We start from the raw sequence: 20056 nt of genomic DNA, 5'->3' as shown, positions 1-20056 counted from the left end.
TGTATGGCGACTGTTGACCTCCAATATGGCTGCCTGAGGGTGCTTTAGAGCAAAATAGAAAGCCTATATATACATACACAGTGTACTCTTCAGGTAAGATGGCTTATAAGTGCATTATCGATGGAGTGCGTGAAAACAAATGTTGGCTTATTTTGATAAAACAGCTACAGACAATCCATCCTGAAGGAGATTATTGTGTGTGAGTGCATGGAACTGAGTGCACGCCTGAGTGCACAAATTCACGTGTGCATTACAGTGTGAATCCATATACTGCATGCAATGTTCTAAGAAAATATGTGTTCTTTCCTATTTGCAATGGATACAGACACTATTTCTATTTTTAGCCCAAGAAATGTCTCTGCTGTCTAAACTCCTGTACCTTTGTGTCATTTTTATTCTGATGGAGAGTGTTTGTGTTAGTGTTTTGGATCACAACTTCAGTCATATGTAGCATGATTCATACACATCAATTCAAAGTGCTTTAAAGTGAGTAGACAAAAGAACACATTGAAAATAAATAAAAGGTAAAAATTGAAAAGTGCATTTCATCAGCTAAAAGAACAAAAAACATAGGACAGTTGGGGTTTAAGGTTAGATTTGAAGCTGCACAGTTGAAGCACCTTTTAATACAACCAGTAAGTTGGTTTCAGAGCTGAGCAGCATAGCAGCTAAAAGCTGCTTCCACATTTTACAGTACTGGTACAGGACAGTGATGGTTGGTATTACCAAGAGATTTTTCTCCAGTGGGGAGGTTAGGGTTAGCATGTTAGGTGAGAGGTCTAGCATGCATGCATATTGCTGAGACTGACATTTTGGTCCAGCCCCATTAATGATTTATAAACAAGTTCAGTTGCTACCTGTAAAGGGCCGTTGGTTCTTCTCGACGTTTGCAAAATCACACAGATATTGTTTCCATTTCTACTGATAACGTAAGAGAAAACAGACTGCCTTGTGCAAAAAAAAGCCAAAGTATTGGCGAAAATAAACCATAACAGGTTTCAAGGTTTCAACTTGAATACACAGTCAAAAGAAATTGCTCCACAGGAACACCCACAATTACTACTAATACTCAGGCTTCAACTTTAGTGGCGTTGTTATGCTAAATTATGAACTACGCTTCTTAAAGTGTTGGCAATATGTATGGAAGTACATAATCATGGTTTCATGTAAAATTCATTCTGTTTCTAATAAAAGGGAATGTTATGTGTTCCCTTAAGCTTTATTTCTAGGATTTATTATGGACTATTCCCATTTTATTCTTTCTGTTTACTATGTATTAGGGCTGAAAATGTGATGTTAAGTGTCAAATGAATGCTGTAGCAATAGTTTTGAATCTAAAATTGTATTTATTTTCGTACACAAATTATAATTGCTATATATACTTTTTAGAAATAAAAAGCAAGCTTTCTTAGTGGGTCCAACAAAGGTCAAACAAGCATTGACTTGACCCATGGCATAAATGTGTCTGCTGTGAGGGGGTTTTCACTTCCTGGTCTGTAACGGAAACCCATTTTGTTCACATCCTATCCCCAGACAAATGGGCTGTTCTAAACCATTCAAGACTAATGCCTAACCTCAGCCATCTTTTTTCTACAAACAAAATACACCCTGGGGTGGTAGTAGCTCAGTCCATAGGGAGTTGGGTTGGGAACCGGAAGGTTGTTGGTTCAAGTCCCCGAATAAAACAAAAGTATGGAGTGTGGATCAGTAGCTGGAGGAATGACATTTCAACTCCTGGGCATTGCCAGGTTCCCTTGAGCAAGGCACTGTAACCCCCAAACTGCCCATTCCCTCTGACATCTCTCCATTTGTGCAAACCAAATGTAAATTGTAATTTCAATCAATAAACAGTATACTTTAATTAAATTACCATTAGAAACAATTAAAAGATGCTATCATCAAGTAAATTGAAAAAGTGACTGTAATGGTGCATTTTGTTATTGTATTGTTAAAAGCTATAAATTATCTAATGACTGGCAGTTAAAAAATTGCATTAGTCACATGATCAACTAAGTTTCCCTTTAAATCTTTAGCTCAACTTCTTCTCTGCCAAACAGAAGTCATTGCACTGCCAGCCTTTTCAGCTTTCCGTTCCTCCCTGCTGCTTGAGTGGACAGAAACTTTAATTGCCACGCATAAAATCGCTATTACATGAAATATTATCATCTAAAGGCAGGGATAAATAAAGCTAGGCTAGGGTTTAATGCCGAGCTCACACTAATTGAAAGTCCCGTCAGAGTGCTGACTGTGAAATTGATATCGGAAAAGTGAGCAGTAAATTCAATTAATGAAACTGACAGGAGGAGACAGTCAATTTATAACATTTGAAAGCAAACAATACTACACCACTGTGAATGCCTACCCATTGTGGAAAGAACTATTTCCTGTGATAAACTTGAAGGAAATGGTGTTGCACCATAGTTTAATCGCAGCAGAAGGCAATTATAGCCTATGGAGAGGCTGGTGGGCCACCATAGGACTTTATTTTGGGAAAAATATGTATGGACGTTACTGGTGAAAGATAAGTACCTGTTTGAATTGTGTACACATATGTTTGTCAGTTGAAAATACAATTTTGTTAGTCAAGACAGTTACAGTAAGTCTGTCGTAAAACTGTAGAAAGACTACACGTCCAAAATTTGCATAAGTAGCGTCTCGCTGAAGCTTGTGTGTGTGTGCACGTGTGTGTGCGCATACGTGTGTGATTATACTGGGATGTACTCACGATGAAACACAGTTCTTGCTTGTTCTTTCTCATTAGGCTAATAAAAAGCAGTGGACTAAAACTTACATTGTTCATGGAACATAGCTAAGCTACCTAGCTACCTAGCTACCTAGCTAGCTAGCTAGGTAGCTAGGTAACTTATATTGTGCGAGACAAGAGATGTCACTCACTGAGCAGTTTCTCACAAAACTAACTACGACAATGCCAACCTTTTTGACTTGTTAATATCTTTATAGTTGGCTAACATAAAATGTGTAATATATAGTAGTGTGCTTGCAGTTTATTCCTTCATGGTTGAATGCATCTAGTGGAAGAAAAAGCGTCTGCTAAATGACATGTAAAAAATATATGTCTCTTGCCTTTCACTACCTACCATGCTCCCTGCCTTCATGAAAGAAAAGGAGCACATGCAAGAGGTTTTAGATTGTCAGTCTTCTTTCTCTGGCAATATTTGTCTTTGTACTTTTGGGTGCCATCAAATCCTTACCTGCAGCAACAGCTAATCTTATCTGCTTCCACTGGTCTCATTGTAAAAGCCCAGGAAGGAGAAAAGCTAAAACCTAGGATCTCAGTAGAGTAGCTTCACCTGTGAAAACGTTTCACATTGGGTGATAAATTTGCAATCATCCCATGGTTTATTTGCTTGATAAAAGAGACATGAGGAAAAAAGAGAATCAAAATAAAAAAATAATTGATTTTATGGGGGGGTGGGGGGGGGAGTGTTCATGTTGCCATTTATCGTCTTGTTACACTTTAGAGTGACAAGACGTTATATGTCAGAGTTAGTCCTAGAATATAAAAAGAAAACTAAAACCACGCCACCTATATGGAAACATTCAGATTTTAAGAAAAACAAAAGAGGTGAGCTGGAAAAGACGAGGCCAAGTGTAAACTTGTTCTGTTAACCACTATAATTTTGGTCTCACTCATCAGTCTGAGTTAAGTGTGACACCTAGTGGTAGAATTAGGTAAACAGACTTTGTTGAGATATTTCAGTTTGGACTAAAGTGGTGGCTTGATCTCCTGGCTGACAGAGAGACCAGCCGACATTGGCAACCATAAATATGCAACAAGGTCTCATTACAGAGACAAGGCTGTACAAGGCTGACATAATCTTTCTAGCAAAGAGACCAAGGTCTTGTCTGCAGGCAACTAAATAGATCACGTTTTCCCTTAACTCTAATACAACAAATTCTTCCCAGCACCATCCTCGTTGTCCTCTCACCCAGTCTGTTATGTTCTCCTATGTGTAAAGTAAATAGATTGTGCTAACGCTCTCATTAGTTTCTGCTGTATCTCTGTGTTCCATTGCACTCTGGCTCTAGTTTTTATTCTCTCTTCTCATTCAGTTTGAACAGCTCTATTCTCCACCGGGGTGAGGAGGCTTCTTATATCATCATTTCACTGAAACTGAAAATTAGGAAGTTCAGAGCATGAAAATGCCTTTGACAGAGTGGAGGGGGTCGGAGGCTGCAGCTGCATCCGTTGCCCGATGTTTAAAACAAGGCAGATCTGGAGGGTTTTGTCTGAAGTCCAGCACAACTGAAACTGAATGTGCTAAGATGATTACTTTGCTCAAAGGCAATGCATGTGTGATGAAGATGTGGGTATCTGCATGGTTTAGATTCATTCTATGTGATGTATTTTTGCTAATGAAATAGCATCAATCTACAGGGAGTGGGGCAGTGCAAAAGCTGCACTTTTTAGCAAAAACATTTCAAAGCATGGTATAAGATAAAATTATGCTGAAACTTATACAAAATATGCATTACAAAAACAAGCTTACAATAACATGTAATTGTGCCAATTCCAAATTCAACTCAGGTTAATCCTATCGGGTATGAAGGGAATGTTTTTTTTTTACAGATCTGCTGTTCTCCGTCCTGTGACTAACTGCCATATATCTCTCTCTGGTGGAGTAGATTTTGAAATTCAGCTAAACCAGTGAGTCAGCAAAAATAGGAATACTGCAGCATAGGAGGTTTAATATTGTTGTGCAAAGGCAGGGCAAACTTATGTGTATATGAAATCGACCTGGCTCACTCCACCTCTTTTTTTTTTTTAAGTTAGAAACCAATTAAATCAGCACAATGCGGTGTAACAGATACAATTTAATTTTGTACACAAGACTATTAGTCACAATTAACCAGTTTAACACTGTGTTAGCTCTCCATCCAAAGTCCAATAATGAATGCTGTCTCCATCTTCATTTAAATTCTCTTTTATTCTAAGAGAGCGAATACAACTCAACAGCATGAAGAAGCCTCATGGAAAGGGCGCCATGCCGCTGCTTGTTAGAAGTGTGTTATGAGGTTCTTGGAGGATATAGAAACTGATGGGTTGGACTGCTGCAGAGCTGTTGTTGTCTTGGGGCTTGGTGTGAAATCAAAGAGAAGTTTCTCTCTAATGCTTGCTGCTTTGGAGAGAAGCCTAGAAAATGCGTCTTCACTCCCTTCCATAAGCCAAAACATCTCAGATACAGGCCATCCTATCTTGTAATTTTGAAGCCAGAATCTGTGTAGTAGTGATTGGGAGGTGGAGCCGCGATTCAATCACAGCCTTCAATTATGACGTTCAACACAATTTTAATAGCATCAAATAATTAATAAAAAACAAACTTATCACAGAAATGAACACTTAATCAAAAAACAGTCTGACAAACACTGTAAACATTTTCTTTGATGTGGACTCATATTTGTTTAGTTTGGTCCATGTTACTTCCATTAGTCTCGCTTTGGTTCATGTGCATTTTTTTAAACCAATCACAATCGTCTTGGGCCGCTGCAAAATAGCCTCAGGAAAGAACTTCAAAGGATGTTTTAGCCGTTCAACAGAAAGGATTTCAGATAGGACAGATAGTCTAGCTAGCTGTCTGGATTTCCCCTGCAGAGATCAGAGGAGAAGCTAACCAAAGCCCGCACAAATTCACCGGCGTTTAAAATCCCGACACAGAGAAAGCAGAAGGTAACGGACATCCGGCAATAGTGTAATCTTGGAAATGGAATGTTGTCAATATAGACTACACTTCTGCTAACATGGAGGGGGCGGGGTTTATGACCTATACTGCAACCAACCACCAGGGGCCTATCAAGAGGTTTTGGCTTCACTTAGGCATCAACCTCTGATTCTGGCCTACTGTGTAGTGATTGTATTGCATTGTTGCTGTGGAAGTCTCACATTTTCAGACCTATCTCCACAGCGCTGCGGAGTAACGATATTGCTCCTCCACACATATGTTATTAAGTGAAGTTGAGTGTTCATACACAATACAGTTATGTGAGTTATACAAATTAGCTGGATATATTGTTGAACGTAATTTGCAATAGCAAACCCACCATCAATCGGTCCCAACACGTCCCAGTTAGAAAGACATTTCCATAAACGTATTCTTTGTAAATCTTTACAATGATTCCCCAAAGGAACTTAGCAGAGGCCGGTACTACGAAGCAAGTTGAACATGGCCTGGATTTATGTCAGTTACCTGGCTTCATCTAACCTAACAACCGTGGTCCCGCATAAGCTTTGTCACGACGGTGGTCAACAACTAGATCAACCAACCCAGGGTTTCCCAATCCAGCAATGCGTGCATTCACATTAAATAGGCGGTGTTTGCACAGCATGATCAATCACAAACATCTACCAGAGTCCCATTTTTTACATAGGAAGAGCAAACTATAATACTACATAAATATGAAGAACACAGACACGTTTTTACAGCCAAAACACAATAAACAGGAAGGAAAGCTGGTAAAAACACAGCTGACGCTGTAGATGCTCAAATCACAACTCTTATCAATATCACTTCTCCATCAGTCAGGCACAAAATCTGACCATAATTACACTTGTGCGTTCCATAAACTGCAGTTAGCCAATTATTTCAGTTGCAACCCTGGCAGTGGTAAGCGATCGTGAGAGCAAATGAAAACTATTAAAACATAAGTCATACCGATGCGCATTGGCAACGCATGGCTTAAGAAGCCGACAAATAGCCTATACATAATTCCCTCTGCTTAAAATCTATATCTTTCATTCATTCAAAGGTTGCAGAGTTCAAATCTTTTTAGAAAAATCTCTCCATTGTTTTGGTAGAAATGCTTCAAAGCCTCCCACATTTCAATGTAGGCTACCAAGTCATTTATTTTTTATAGTTGTATTGGCCGGACTGGATTGACACCATAACATGTTGGAGTAAACATTTTTCTACTACTACATAATATATGAAAGACCACTGTTGTCAAAAAGAATGAAAGTTGAAATAGCTCCTTATTAATCAATGATATTTGAAATTAGATTTGATTAATTGGTAAATCAGTGGGCGTGCTTAAACAACAATGGTCTGTGTGGGAGTGTGTATAGCTTGCGCTGCATTGTTAACAGTACGTAACAATACAAAAACGGAAGTGCAACAAGGTTAGAAAAGTCCCCAAAAAAATATAACAAAAAAGAAATGTCCCTTCGTCTAAGGATTTCTATTAAAGTAGTTGTACTGTTGTAAAGGAAGTACTGTGTATCAAGCAGGCTGATCAGTATGCATGTGTTGCCGACAGGATTTGTAACAACTTTCTACAGTACAGTACCTTGATCTGACAGCCGCACTCTCCCCTGGCACAACTGTGAGGCTGAGCAAAGGAAAGCATTACATTTTCAAATAAGTTGTTACTCTGTATTTGTGTGTGTGCTGTGGGGGGTGGGGTTGCCATCGTAAATGTACAGTATATTTCCAGCGTGGAGCTTGTAAAATTAATCATCTTTGCTACTCTGAAATAAAAAAACTGGGAATGACATAACTGGATGAATAAACGCACAAAGTTTCACCTCAACAGTCATCACAAAATATGAATACACTTATATACACATGGCTATTCATAATATATGAGTAGCCATGTGCAAATGAGCCATCGGTAAATTGCTGCAAAGCAATTAATTAGATCAGATACAACTTGGCAGAAGCTTTGCAGAAAAAAAGCTGCAGGCATAAATACCCAGGATGTTTGCAGAGGTCTTTAAAACACTGTCATACCCTGATGATTTAGGACATGTGCAGTGAGAGCAGGTTCATTCTCTGGTTGTGTCATATTTGAGAATAATAACCCTTCATGTTTTTGCATCACTTATAAAACTTTGGCTGCAAAATGACATGGTGGGATTAATACCCACACCAGTGCAGTCCTTAAAATTAGGATATTATAGATGTTATATATATATATATATATATATATATATATATATATATATATATATATATACAGAGAGAGAGAGGTTTCTGAGTTCTAGTTTCCACCTACAGTAGCTTATTGTACACTAAGTCAGTTCTGTAATTTTCTCCACAGCCTCTTCATATTTACAAGCTATTCTTACTAGGGGAGAAAAGCCAGCAAGATGAGGGATGCGTAATCTCTCTTGACAGAATGTTCATGAAAATTAGGTTTGTTGCCCTGCTGTGTGCTTTTGGATACTTAGCAAGAGAAGCCAGCTTGCACTGTTCTAGCTGCTTTTCAAATGACGGTATAGAGTGGAGGTGTATTTCTTGCTGCGCGCAGGTAAACAGATGTCGGAGAAACTGCTGAGTAGCTTGTAGAAAATCAAAGTAACAATAGCAGACTGAATAACACAGCAGTGCCTTACAAGTTTCAAATGAGGGTAAAATGCAAAACCACATCCCAGTCTCCATGGTTATACAGAAGTCACATGGGCGACGCAGCAGAAGAGGGGCACCTCTAGCTGCGGTAGAGGTGGCATATGAAGAACTTTGCCTGCTGGGAGTACACGCTCTCGCTCCTCACAACGGCTGATTACATGTGTCACAGGTAACACTTTACAATAAGGTACACAAAAACAGTAACTACCCTTTTTTTGTGTACCTTATTGTAAAGTGCTACCGTGTAGCAGCCCATTTTAAGCACAGACCCAGTGAGGGGGTTGAGCTGTTCTGCATATGGCCTTGATGGTCCTGGTGAAATCACAGCCCAGCCTGTCACCAGTCATGTCCCCCTGCTCCTCAGCAGAGCCTAACCAACCCGAGCCCCATGCTGGCTCCAAATATTCCAACAGAAAGGAAGCATTAGGTATGGAAATCCGGTGGAAAAAAGGACATACGGCGGAATTTCCATAAACTGCAGTTGCACGGGTCAATCCCGAAAATAGAAGGGAAACTAGCAGAAAGAGAAAAAGAACCCCAACTAGTTTACATCCACTCAGCAAAAAATTCAGGCAGGACATGTGAATTATGCACGCTCCATCACCAAATTATCATCTGATCCAAGAAAACAGTTTACTTCATCAAGCAGAGCTGTCAACACCCCATTTGTTTATGTAGTTTCTTGCCTCCATAAAGAAAAAAGTCTGTTGTGCTGAATAGCTTAAAATGTAGAAGGATGGGCTCTAAAAATGAATAGCTTGTCTTGTCTTACATAATCATGGCCATTTTCACGACATATTAACGTATTAAGGTATCCTGAAGCTTTCAATCATGTCCTTTCAGATTAATACATGGAGCTTTTCCTGTTGTCAAATTTTTTATCTTGGAATTTAAAGTCATTTTATGCTCATTTTCGGGTTCATGATTGTATTTAGAGGTTGTATCAGATTAGGTTTAGATGGTTTAATTTTCAGAAAACACCATATGTTTGTTGTATTGCACATTGCTGCAGCTCCTCTTTTCACCCTGTGTGTTCTGTTTTAGCTACGGAGGAATCATCTCGCTTCTGTTCCATCTTTGTTGGGAGTCGCACATGTGCAGTAGCTAGGTAAGGACTAACGACCCGGTCAGAAGTATGAGGACGTGCCACGCTAGCAGCTAGGCGAGCATTATAACGTGTTACAAAGTGACGCACGTTTGTCACAGAAGTAAAGGCTGGACTACAACAGAGCTGTTTGGAGCAGTTTGTGAACAGCGTTTTCTGTTGGAGATGATAAGTAACTTTGGGGTGGACTTTGGGCTTTTTCACTTTGTGAACCTATAATGTGCACAAAAAAGATATATAACACAATAAATGAAATGAAAGAAGCCAAAAAGCATAAAATGAGCCCTTTAAGATGTTCAGATGTCGATATTCAGGGAAACATTTGCAAGCAATGATGGTCCAGATGTGGTCATACCAGTTTGTTCCAGACTGAAATATCTCCACCTCAACTGAATAGTACAAACATGGTCCTTAGAGGATGAACATCTGTTTATGCCCATCTAGACTACAAAGCAACCCCGGAGTTCTCAAACCAAAACAAGGGCAGCAGCTTTTCCAAATTTCTCAGTTTTAGGGACTGTGCAGTGCCGGAGTAGTCTGAATTCATGGGGTAAACGTAGCAAAGGACCTTCATTTTTACACCAATTGTATTGTAGATGTAGCCTGAAATTTTCTCTGGTGCCATCATTAGGTTAATATCTTTGGTTAGAGTGAAGTGTCTTGACAACCATTATATGGCTTGCGAATACATTTTGGTGCTAAGAGGATGAATATTAATGGTGACATAAGCCCTGTTAAAAAAAAACTGCGTCCCTCTCATTCATTTGTCCGTCTGCTGTTTTATGTCATATGTGACATGCTGCTCTGTTCTACTTTTATCTTAATGACGACAATGTTCCTGGCAGGAATAACACGCAACTGTGCAGGCACAATTAAGCCAGTCTGAATTGAACGACTCTTTTAAATCCATATTCACAGCACTAAAGTAGGCTAGAAAAATTGAGGTAATAACACCGAGAGCCCACGGGGGTTGGTCCTCTGGTTCATGCTTAGCCTTTCTCAGATAAGGTGATGTGGCTGGAAGACTGGGCTCAGCGCTCTAAAAAAACCTACTATCCACCATAAAGCTGGACTCATGCTTCTTTTCGTCCCACATGAATGAAAAAAAAAACCCGTCTCTGAGGCCTTTCTGCAGTCAATAGTAGCAGTCTGTACCTAAATATACTTTCCTCTGTTTTCTTGCTTTGTCTAGGCAGTGATACAGTTAATCTACTCTTGGTGCGTTGGTGTGCTTCATGACGAGAAAGAGAGAGAGAGAGAGAGAGAGAGAGAGAATCTAACATACAACACTGAGAGAGTAAGCATGGAGCAGTGGCGAGGCACCAAGTGACTCAGAACATGTGACGGGGTCAGTGCTGTGGGAGGTGGTAGATGAATGACTGAGGTGTGAATCCTCAACACTAATGGAGGCATCCACCTCCACCAGACTCTTTTTTTTTTACTGAAATCTGTGATTAGTTTATCTCCAGCCCTGTGTTTAGTTACATGTGTTTAGCTTTTAAGCCCGGTGTTTAAATACTACCCAGGGAATTTGTACTTGGTTTAAAATCTAACGACAAGCAGCACAGATTCTGCTACAAGTAATATCTACCAACGTGAAACGGGTTTATTTCAGCTTTTTATGCACTGTCTTGATGTAAAGCAGCTTGGCTGTTTTTGCTTTATGTAAAATCTGAAATGCTTCCTCTTCACACTTCACTGGCTAATCTGACCATTCTCTGCGCCTGTTGTTAGTTGCCTTGGTTACAAAGTCCTTCAGTGTGGCATCAATGTACAGTACCATTTCTGCTCAATGCAGAGAAAAGCATCTTTTGCTTTGGAGGAGGGCTAAATTTAGAAGATTTGTTTTTTTCTCTTGTTCGTCTTTTGGAGGTCGAAGAGGTTTGTTTATGTTTTCAAACAGCAAGTAGAGATAAAACATACAGCATGGATCAGTGTTGTTATTGTCTTTCTTGCAAGAGGCGTAGGAACAGTTGTTTTGAATGATTTTTATTGGATGAGCTCATTAATGTCTACCACCTGTTCCCTCAGCCCAGTTTCCCTCCTTCTTATCTGTTAGAAAAAGATTTTGCAAAGTGGATCTCATTCAATGTGAAATTGCTGCATCTCATTAAAGCACACTTTAGTCAGATTAATGAATCATCTCCAGGGGAGAAACATTTGTTTCTGGTTCTTCTAAACAATATCTTCACCTAATCTATATTCCCCTGTCACAACACACACAAGGGCAGACGAGAAGGTGCACATGGCTTTAGAACAGTCTCTGCTCAACCCTGTCTCACGCCAGTTCGTGAAATGGTCACGTTGTTTTGATTTATTAATTGTGTACAGGTCACAATTTTGTCGTTTATTTCGTGTACATATCACGATTTTTGAACGTGTACAGGTCACGATTTTCGAAACCTGCTCTGGGGGACGCAACAACGGGGAAAGGAAACGCCACTCCCCGGCCACAACAACGGGACGGACCGCCACTTTTGACAGGCACACAACAACGGGACGGACCGCCACACGTGACAGGCACACAACAACGGACGGCCACCAAACTGACAGTGCCACACAACGGGAAGGACCGCACTCTTGACAGGCACACAACAACGGGACGGACACGCACACCGCACGTGGACACAACAACAACGGGACGGACCACCAACGTGACAGGCACACAACAACGGGACGGACCACCACACGTGACAGGCACACAACAACGGGACGGACCACCACACGTGACAGGCACACAACAACGGGACGGACCACCACACGTGACAGGCACACAACAACGGGACGGACCACCACACGTGACAGGCACACATCAACGGGACGGACCGCCACTCGCGGGACCCAATCCCCGTGGCGCAAAGGCACACAACAACGAAGAAATGAAACGTCACAACAACGGGGGCGGTTGTGGTTAGGAAAACAATAATGGGGAAAGGAACCGTAACACGCAGGACTCGCCGACAACAACAGGACGGTTGTGGTTAGGAAGAGAATACGCTTCCCATTGAAATACATTACTCTAAAATTCGTGATCACCACACCAAATTAACGCTACTAACGTGTCATGTTTACGTATCAACAGATTAAATACTGTGACCATTTCACGAACTGCCCTGAGAACTGTTAATACACTGTTAATCTTGGGATCTTTCCAGGCTACCAGTGGACTCAGGTGTGAATGAATGGTTACAACTTCCTGTCAAAAATCTTTCAGGGAAATATCTGACACCCATAACGATGGCATTCCACTCTCCTTTAAGTGGCTATAATTGATATTTTTATGAAAAACTTTATGAAATGAATGCAGCTCCCCTCTGCTTTACAGAGATTTAGATCTAATTTCAGCGGATTGTTTAGCCTTCTGGCCTACAACTTTACTGTTTTGGTTCCCTCTCACCGCTTTCATAGTGCCGATTTCAATCGCAACAAGCAGCTGTTCTCAGTTAAAAAGCTCTGTAATCACGCTGTTTACTACCTGCTCATCACCAAACAACAGACAGTTAGACAGTAGCTGGAGGACATTGTGGAACATTTAGCAGCTCAAGAGCCAGATAAGAGAGTAGATATTGGAATAACATTCATCAGGCGGACAGAGACGCGACTTCAAATGAATGATACAGTTGCTCCCTAATTGCTGGATGTCTAAACAAGTAACAGCATGCTAATACATTTCACCATATCAACTTAAAATGTGATTAAATGTCAAGGTTGTGTTCACAACTTGTTTCTGCCGCCCTGTCTGTTGAAACAGACACAAAAAGGTGGCCAAAACAATCTGTTAATGCTGCTTTAATGCCCTGTTTTACTGAGGCAATACAAATACTGGCAGCTGCCCATAAACATTATTTGTTGTGCACTAGCAACAGCAGTAATTAAAAAGTTAAATCATTTGTTTCCTTTGCAAATCACAAATTTGTAATATGCTGTGAGTGATCAAGCCCGCTGGGCGAATATGATTCATTTGTGTTCTTTAGAAACAGACATTACTCTGTTTTGCTCCCTCTGGTGACGCAGACCTTTTAAGATATCGGATTTAATTGCATTCTGTCTTTACAGAAGTTGCCTGCTCTATTACCAACCCCCTTTTCCCTCTCCTCCTCCTCCTGTTTTGCCAGAAGCCCAAACTGCACTGTTGTACCTTTTTTAACAATTGCAAACTGACAAAGCTGAGCTTGTCATCACACTTGAAATCCAGCTCAAAAACACAACACAACACAGATCATGAAGCCTTGTTCAAATTCCTATTTGCTTCCCTGTCAAGTATAAACCGTGCTGTAGTCTAGTACTGCACACTGATGCCAGATGTTAAGTTAAGATGTTATGTTGTTAAGCCGTGATTCAAGGGTCAACTCAAAGCACATCTGTGTCACAATCCAGAGCATGGGAGCAAGGGAGCAGAATTTATTGTAGTCATGCAACTGCCGCTTGTCTTCAAGGTCTGTTGTGCAACTTTAATGAAAATAGATTTCCCCTATCCTTCACCTGTGCAGCATGAAGTGAGGACCAGTACAACATGTAGTAGATTAAACAGGGTCGAGAATTCAATAACAGGACTGACACATAAAAACTGAAAAACAGAATCTGTGAGCTTTCATTTCTATTTTTCCCTCAATAAATAATCTAATGTTCTGCATTACATCTACATTAGCTAATTGATTGTTGTTTACACTGTTTTTGGTAACAATATTGGACATTTCAAGACATTTCTTAAGTTCCTTGATGCATAGAGCAGAACCATGCTGGAGAGTCGGTGCATAAAAGGGACACCTTTTATGCAACACCTGAGACACTCAAATATCCTGGAAAAGGGCATCTTATTTCTTCAGGATGCAGTCAGCAAACAGAAATCAATAATAATGCCTTCCGTACATCAACAGCCTTCATTATGTCAACCCCTGTTACCGGTTGTGAATTAGAAAATGACAGAGCAGGTACCTGGGGTGACAAACTAGTGGTGACAGCAATGCTCTACATATTTTATGTTTATCTATTTAAGCAGGGACAATGCACATTAATTAACATGAGAACTTGAGTCCATCATGTAAACGTGCCAGATTTAGCTATACAGGCTAGTTTTCATCTGCAGTTCCCTGCAGGTTGATGCCATTAAAAGAAAACGAATAAACACAGACATACGCACAGATTATAGGAGACTGTAATATGTATATAATATGTACCAGTAAAATATCTGCACATGATCCTGTGTTCTCAGTTAAAGAAATCCTATTTAGTTAAAATTTTACATAGGAGGCCCAAAATGTGTAATGTACATATAGTGGAAAGGTGAGGTGCCAGATTAGGACCATGGTAACGTTACTGCATACCTTGCATAAGCAACTCCCTTGTAGATGAAAATGTCTACAGTGGCAGCATGAATCAATGTTTAGGTGAAATATTAATCCACTTCCATTTAAAATTCCCCTTCACATTTTCTATTTGTGGATGCTAGGCAGGGTGGCTCTTTGACATCACATGCATTTCCTCAACTTGCAGATCAGGAGCTGTGCCTAGGCCTCACCTCCTTTTGGCCGTCCACCAATTAAAATATCTTAATAAAATTCATAATAAACTGATGTTGATTGTGTTGAAGCAGTGACATTCACTGACACATAATGATTAATAAGAAATGGGCAGAGAACAAGTCACTATGTGCATGATTGAGCTCAGCCAGTAATGTATGCACACTGTACAATGCATGTTAGCGTGCTCCCATTTAATGCATCCGTCAACAATGTCACAAATGGGAGCATCTTCTTTTTAATGTTAAGACTAGCAGCTTAATGTCGGATGCTGCATTCCCTGAGTGCTTCAGGTATCACTGCAGGATTTATTCACTTTAGTATATCAGCCCTCATTTTACTCTCACTTACTTCTCACAGCACGCTATTGATCCACTGTAAATGAAGGGAGCGCACGCACGGCTACAAAAAATAACCCATGTGTTACTGCAGTTAGTCTCTGCAGCAACGTATTTTTGCTTGGCTGCTTCAGTCATGTCAGGACAGCATTGGCCTGGGTTTGATGGGTGAACAGCAGCAGCAGCAGTGAAACTGGAGAAGTATCATATGGAGCCCATTAACAAAAATATCCCACACAGACTCAGAGATAATGGAGGTAGCTTTAACATATGTAGTACTGAATGTCTACATGATTTATTTTGTTAGTTTACAGGATATGGTTTGCTCTGCAAAAAAAAAGATTTTTAAGGCATCATATTCATATTTGCATGACATCATAATTATGAAACAGAATACATCTGCGGGCTGTTTGGAAATGAGCAAGCATGTATCATTGTAATTTCCCCTGCTGCAATGTAGTACTTTATATGTTTGGCTGTTTGTTGAGTGTAGAAAAGACATAAATATGCAGTCTATATATATATATATATATATATATATATATATATATATATGGCAAAAATCTGTATTTATGAGGGTAATGTTGTATTGTCTATCCAATACAACAGTCCGACTCTGCAGTGGCTGAGTATATCCACACGCTTTTGATTCTGCTCTTCAAAGCGAGAGACTACACTCACAGTCCACACTCTACAGTTCTCATAAAAAGAGCCAGTCCTATCTTATTACTTTAGATCTAACCCTTCCACACTTGAGGAATGTTGTTTCTGACTTAAGTCATTAAACTCTCGTATATTACAGATCCCTCACTCATACTCAATGGCTCGCTATTCTTATTTTCTCACAACTCCAGTACCACCAACTCCACCGATATAATGAAATACTACAGTGGGAGCATCTCCGGCACTCCAACAATCACTCCAGTAATGTCAGCAGTGCCTCCTCCCAGTGACACTTCCTGTGCTTTGGTGTCAAAATGTATACTTCACTCTCTGTAGAGAAAATGACCCTGCCCACTCAGGTTGACACATAAAGGAGGCAAACAAATAGCATCACTGCATCCACATCTCCACATAATATCTGCTCTGCGGTATACCAATTTGAGCCCCAATATTGCTGCTGTTTATTTCTAGTACAAGTACTCTGCATAGTACACCCCTTGACTATATTAGAGCACACATGGTGAAGTTGGCATTTGGCTATTGCACAGGAGCATAAGTGGCTGAGGACTCTCAAAGGTCCCATAACAATTTTAATAAGCACAAATAAAGCCACATGCAAAGAAAAGAAAACATACATGAGTAATAGCTCAGAGAAAACAGTACCCACGCAGTACAATATGTACTTCACTGTATAAGGAGAACCACTGGACTAGCAAAGGCAGAAAGTAATAAAAAAAAATTGTATATTCAAATGTATTGGTGCAGTACTTCTAGAGAAAGCGATATCTGAATGAACAGGCTTTTCAGAAATGGATACCACAGCTATTTATTCAGGAGAACCTACTCCACTGTCCTCTGAGTTATTTATTTCCATTCATTAAAAACATCACTGTCATCCTTTTTATTTCACCAGTATTAGCAGATTTGTACATCTGCAGTCATATTTTCAAAGCGCTCCCCACAGCTCGCCACGTTGCTCAAGAACAGATGCAACTCAAAGTTCCAGCGGCTCTCCCCAGAGATCTAATTGTGAGCAAATTGCGAGGCTATGTGGTAATCTGCTGCGCTTTCCTGTAGCTGCTGCTGCTGCTGCCACGGGGCCACCTGGGGTCCATCGAAGGTCTGGACCTCTTTTAGGACTGAACTAATCATTACATACAGTTCATCCCTCATCTAAAAGGGACTTAAGGATGTGACATGAATTAATGACATCAACCTATGGGAGAAATGCTCCCATGGTGTGTTTTTTTTTCCTCTGTGTAAATCTGAGTGTGTGGCTCAGCTGGCTTACTGAGCTGCCAAAGGTACAGACCTCAATCTATATCTAAAAAGCTGGTTAAAAATAACAAAAGTCAAGAGGAAGATTGAGACTTGATTATTTTAAGTCTTATTAAATCCTGGAACTAAATGTCAGTGTCTGCTCTCTAATGTTCTTCTGAGGCAGCGATCATGGAAGAGTTCAGAGAGATTAGTGTCAGTGTCTCACAGGCTGTTAAAGTAAAACCGTATCTATTCCCAGCATGCTGATAGTGGCAGGAGTTATTCCTCATGAACTGGAGACTTTTACAGAATGCAAAACATTGATTATGGCACATTTCCTAAAAGCAAATTCATTTTAATGTCTACAAAGGTCATTGTGTGTTTTGCATAACAAAAAAAAACATTTTTGCAAATGGTGTTTGATGACCATTTACATGAAAAATCTCAATGCTTTTATCTCATTACACATTTGAGGCGGAGTGAGATTTCCGTAAAAGTAATTTTTCTTGAATTCATATTTAGAGGTCCTGTATCATCAGCCACTGTTAAGCAAGGATAACATACACAGACGTTTCTTTGTTTCAAGCCATCTTTAACCCCGGCCGCTTCTCACAAGAGATGAAAACCTCCATAGAAGATGTCAGACAACATTACTGACCTTTGACATTATTGTTTCTGCATGGGTTTTCACATCAAAAGTTGTCCCTGTGTGAAAGCTCAACTTTAGTCACTAAAATTATCCCTATATGTTTTAATGTTTCCCAGTGTTGTGGCATCAGCACCCCCACAGAGTTGCAGCATCAGCACTTACATGTGTGCCTGTGGCGCCAGAGAAGACTTAGTGCTGTGTAAACTCCCTGGAATATTATAACTAAATTACTCTTACTGCTGTAAGAATTCCTGGATGATGAGGGAGTTAATCTTAATTCATAACCCAGTCCTGCATCCATAAAGTTTACCAAGTAGCCTACCATTTACAAAAATCAATTAGCAAATTATAATCTCACTTTCAAGAAATTCTTTCGTTATGATATTTTAAGATTAGTTTTGGAAACATTTTGTAGCAACATAATGTGAATCTGCAATGCAACTAGACTATTGGCTATCTTAAAACAGATGTGTCTTCACCCAAATGGTGTAAATATCCATGTTTGTTTAAGGCATTAGATCTAATGGTGGGTTAATTGACGCCAGCGCGGTTTTGCATCAATCCCTTGTTCCGTAAACTATTACGTAACAAACTTAAACGGTTAGGGTTAGTGTTAGACGTCGATGCATCAATAACGGAGAAAAAAAATACTTGAAGTCAACACATTTGTGCTTTGAGTTCATTCCGAAATCTGATCGGCTAGAAAACATCACAACTTACCTTGACACCAAATTCCGCCTGTAAACGTAGGATCCAGTGGCTGTCCTAGTCGAGTTCGTCCTCCTATTATACTAAACGTTCCTGTGAAGTTTAAAGAAATAAAAGTACTTCTTTTACATCAAATTCATGCGCTCCTGCAGCCTGTAGTACTGTACCATCTGTTGTGCCTGCGCGCGTCGAACTCTGCGCGGTGAGGAGGAGAGGCGAGGAGAGGCGAGGGAGGGAGGGAGGGAGGGAAGGAGTTCAGTGTCCAAACCGCACAGCGGATAGGACAGCGCACACAGGACGAGACAATCTGAGCGCGTTCAAATCCCATCCTACTGAACATGCAGTGCATTTTACAGTTTATGGAGTCCGCGTGCGATGTGCAGCCTGGGGCAATAGGGGATAAAACCCGCACTTAGTGGCACCTGCGCGCACTTTCACTTAACCCACCATTTAAACCTGTGCGGTAAAATACAGTCTATAGATGAATTTCAATTCACACTATAGTATTTAGCAGTAAACAGCAGAATCATGTAAAATAAGCAATACTGTATTACACAAAAGTGTGCACACACTGGACATGATGGTTTCATATTTATTCTGCCTGCACATACAGGCTATAAACTTACTTCACCATCCTGCGTCAATGACTGTCTGAGATACCAGAGCAGTCTTTTAGGGTAACCGAGAGCAGCTCAACACAGGGCATGGCAAAGTAGTGCCTTATTTTTCTCTCACAATATGCATTTATATCTAATTGTGACACAAGCAATTGTAAAGAGACACTAATTCATAACAAAAATGAAGGTAGAGCAATAACATCATCCGGGGTAACATTCAGACACATTTTCTGAGCAACAAATGTTTCTGTTCATTTTTTTAATCAAATTTTTTAAACCTGAAAACAAAGACATTTCTTCATTTATCTAAAGTCATAAACAGCAAGCCTACAACGATTATTCAATTTGCCAAATAGGTAAATTCAGTCTTCAAATCCAGTCTATCAGCAGCCTCTGCTTGGCCAGCTACTTTTTGGCAGTAGTCTGGTGCTGGTCTGAATAATAATTCACTAATAATAGTTCACTAACTAATTCTCCTGTACTTTACCTCTCCACTTCAAATACATACCAGACTACCTCATGTGCCTGTTGTGTGAAACCTGTAGAACAAGCTGACCACTGTTTTTTCTGTGCTGGCACAGTGGAAGAAATCTCAGTGACGTAAATCTCAAAAGATGGGCAAATGAAACCAAAATCAGCTTGGCTCAATTCCAAGCAGTATAGGCATGTGTGACAATATATGTTTTTCTGTAATTTAGGTAAATCAACCCTTTAAACTGCCAAATCAAGCATTTGCAGCTGGCCTTTGATTGTTCTTGGAGATGAATTTGTTCTTTAACATTTTGGGATTCAAACAAACCCTCAAGGGAACACAGTTCCACACACATTGTAAAT

At 40.1% G+C, this 20056-nt stretch overlaps 1 protein-coding gene across 1 annotated transcript in view; it reads right to left on the bottom strand.

The window, feature by feature from the left end:
* LOC116687325 (caM kinase-like vesicle-associated protein) overlaps positions 1-18866 on the bottom strand; it is a 39639-nt gene extending 20773 nt beyond the window's left edge. Inside the window, exon 1 of the mRNA XM_032512638.1 lies at positions 18618-18866. The gene's annotated coding sequence lies outside the window, so the exon portion shown is untranslated. The remainder of the gene's footprint in view (positions 1-18617) is intronic.
* Between the last annotated feature and the right edge of the window lie 1190 nt (positions 18867-20056).

The sequence above is a fragment of the Etheostoma spectabile genome, chromosome 4 (assembly GCF_008692095.1).
Source record: "Etheostoma spectabile isolate EspeVRDwgs_2016 chromosome 4, UIUC_Espe_1.0, whole genome shotgun sequence".
Lineage (NCBI taxonomy): Eukaryota > Metazoa > Chordata > Actinopteri > Perciformes > Percidae > Etheostoma > Etheostoma spectabile.
The sequence above is the reverse complement of the archived record's forward strand: the minus strand, read 5'-3'. Positions and strand labels throughout refer to the sequence as shown.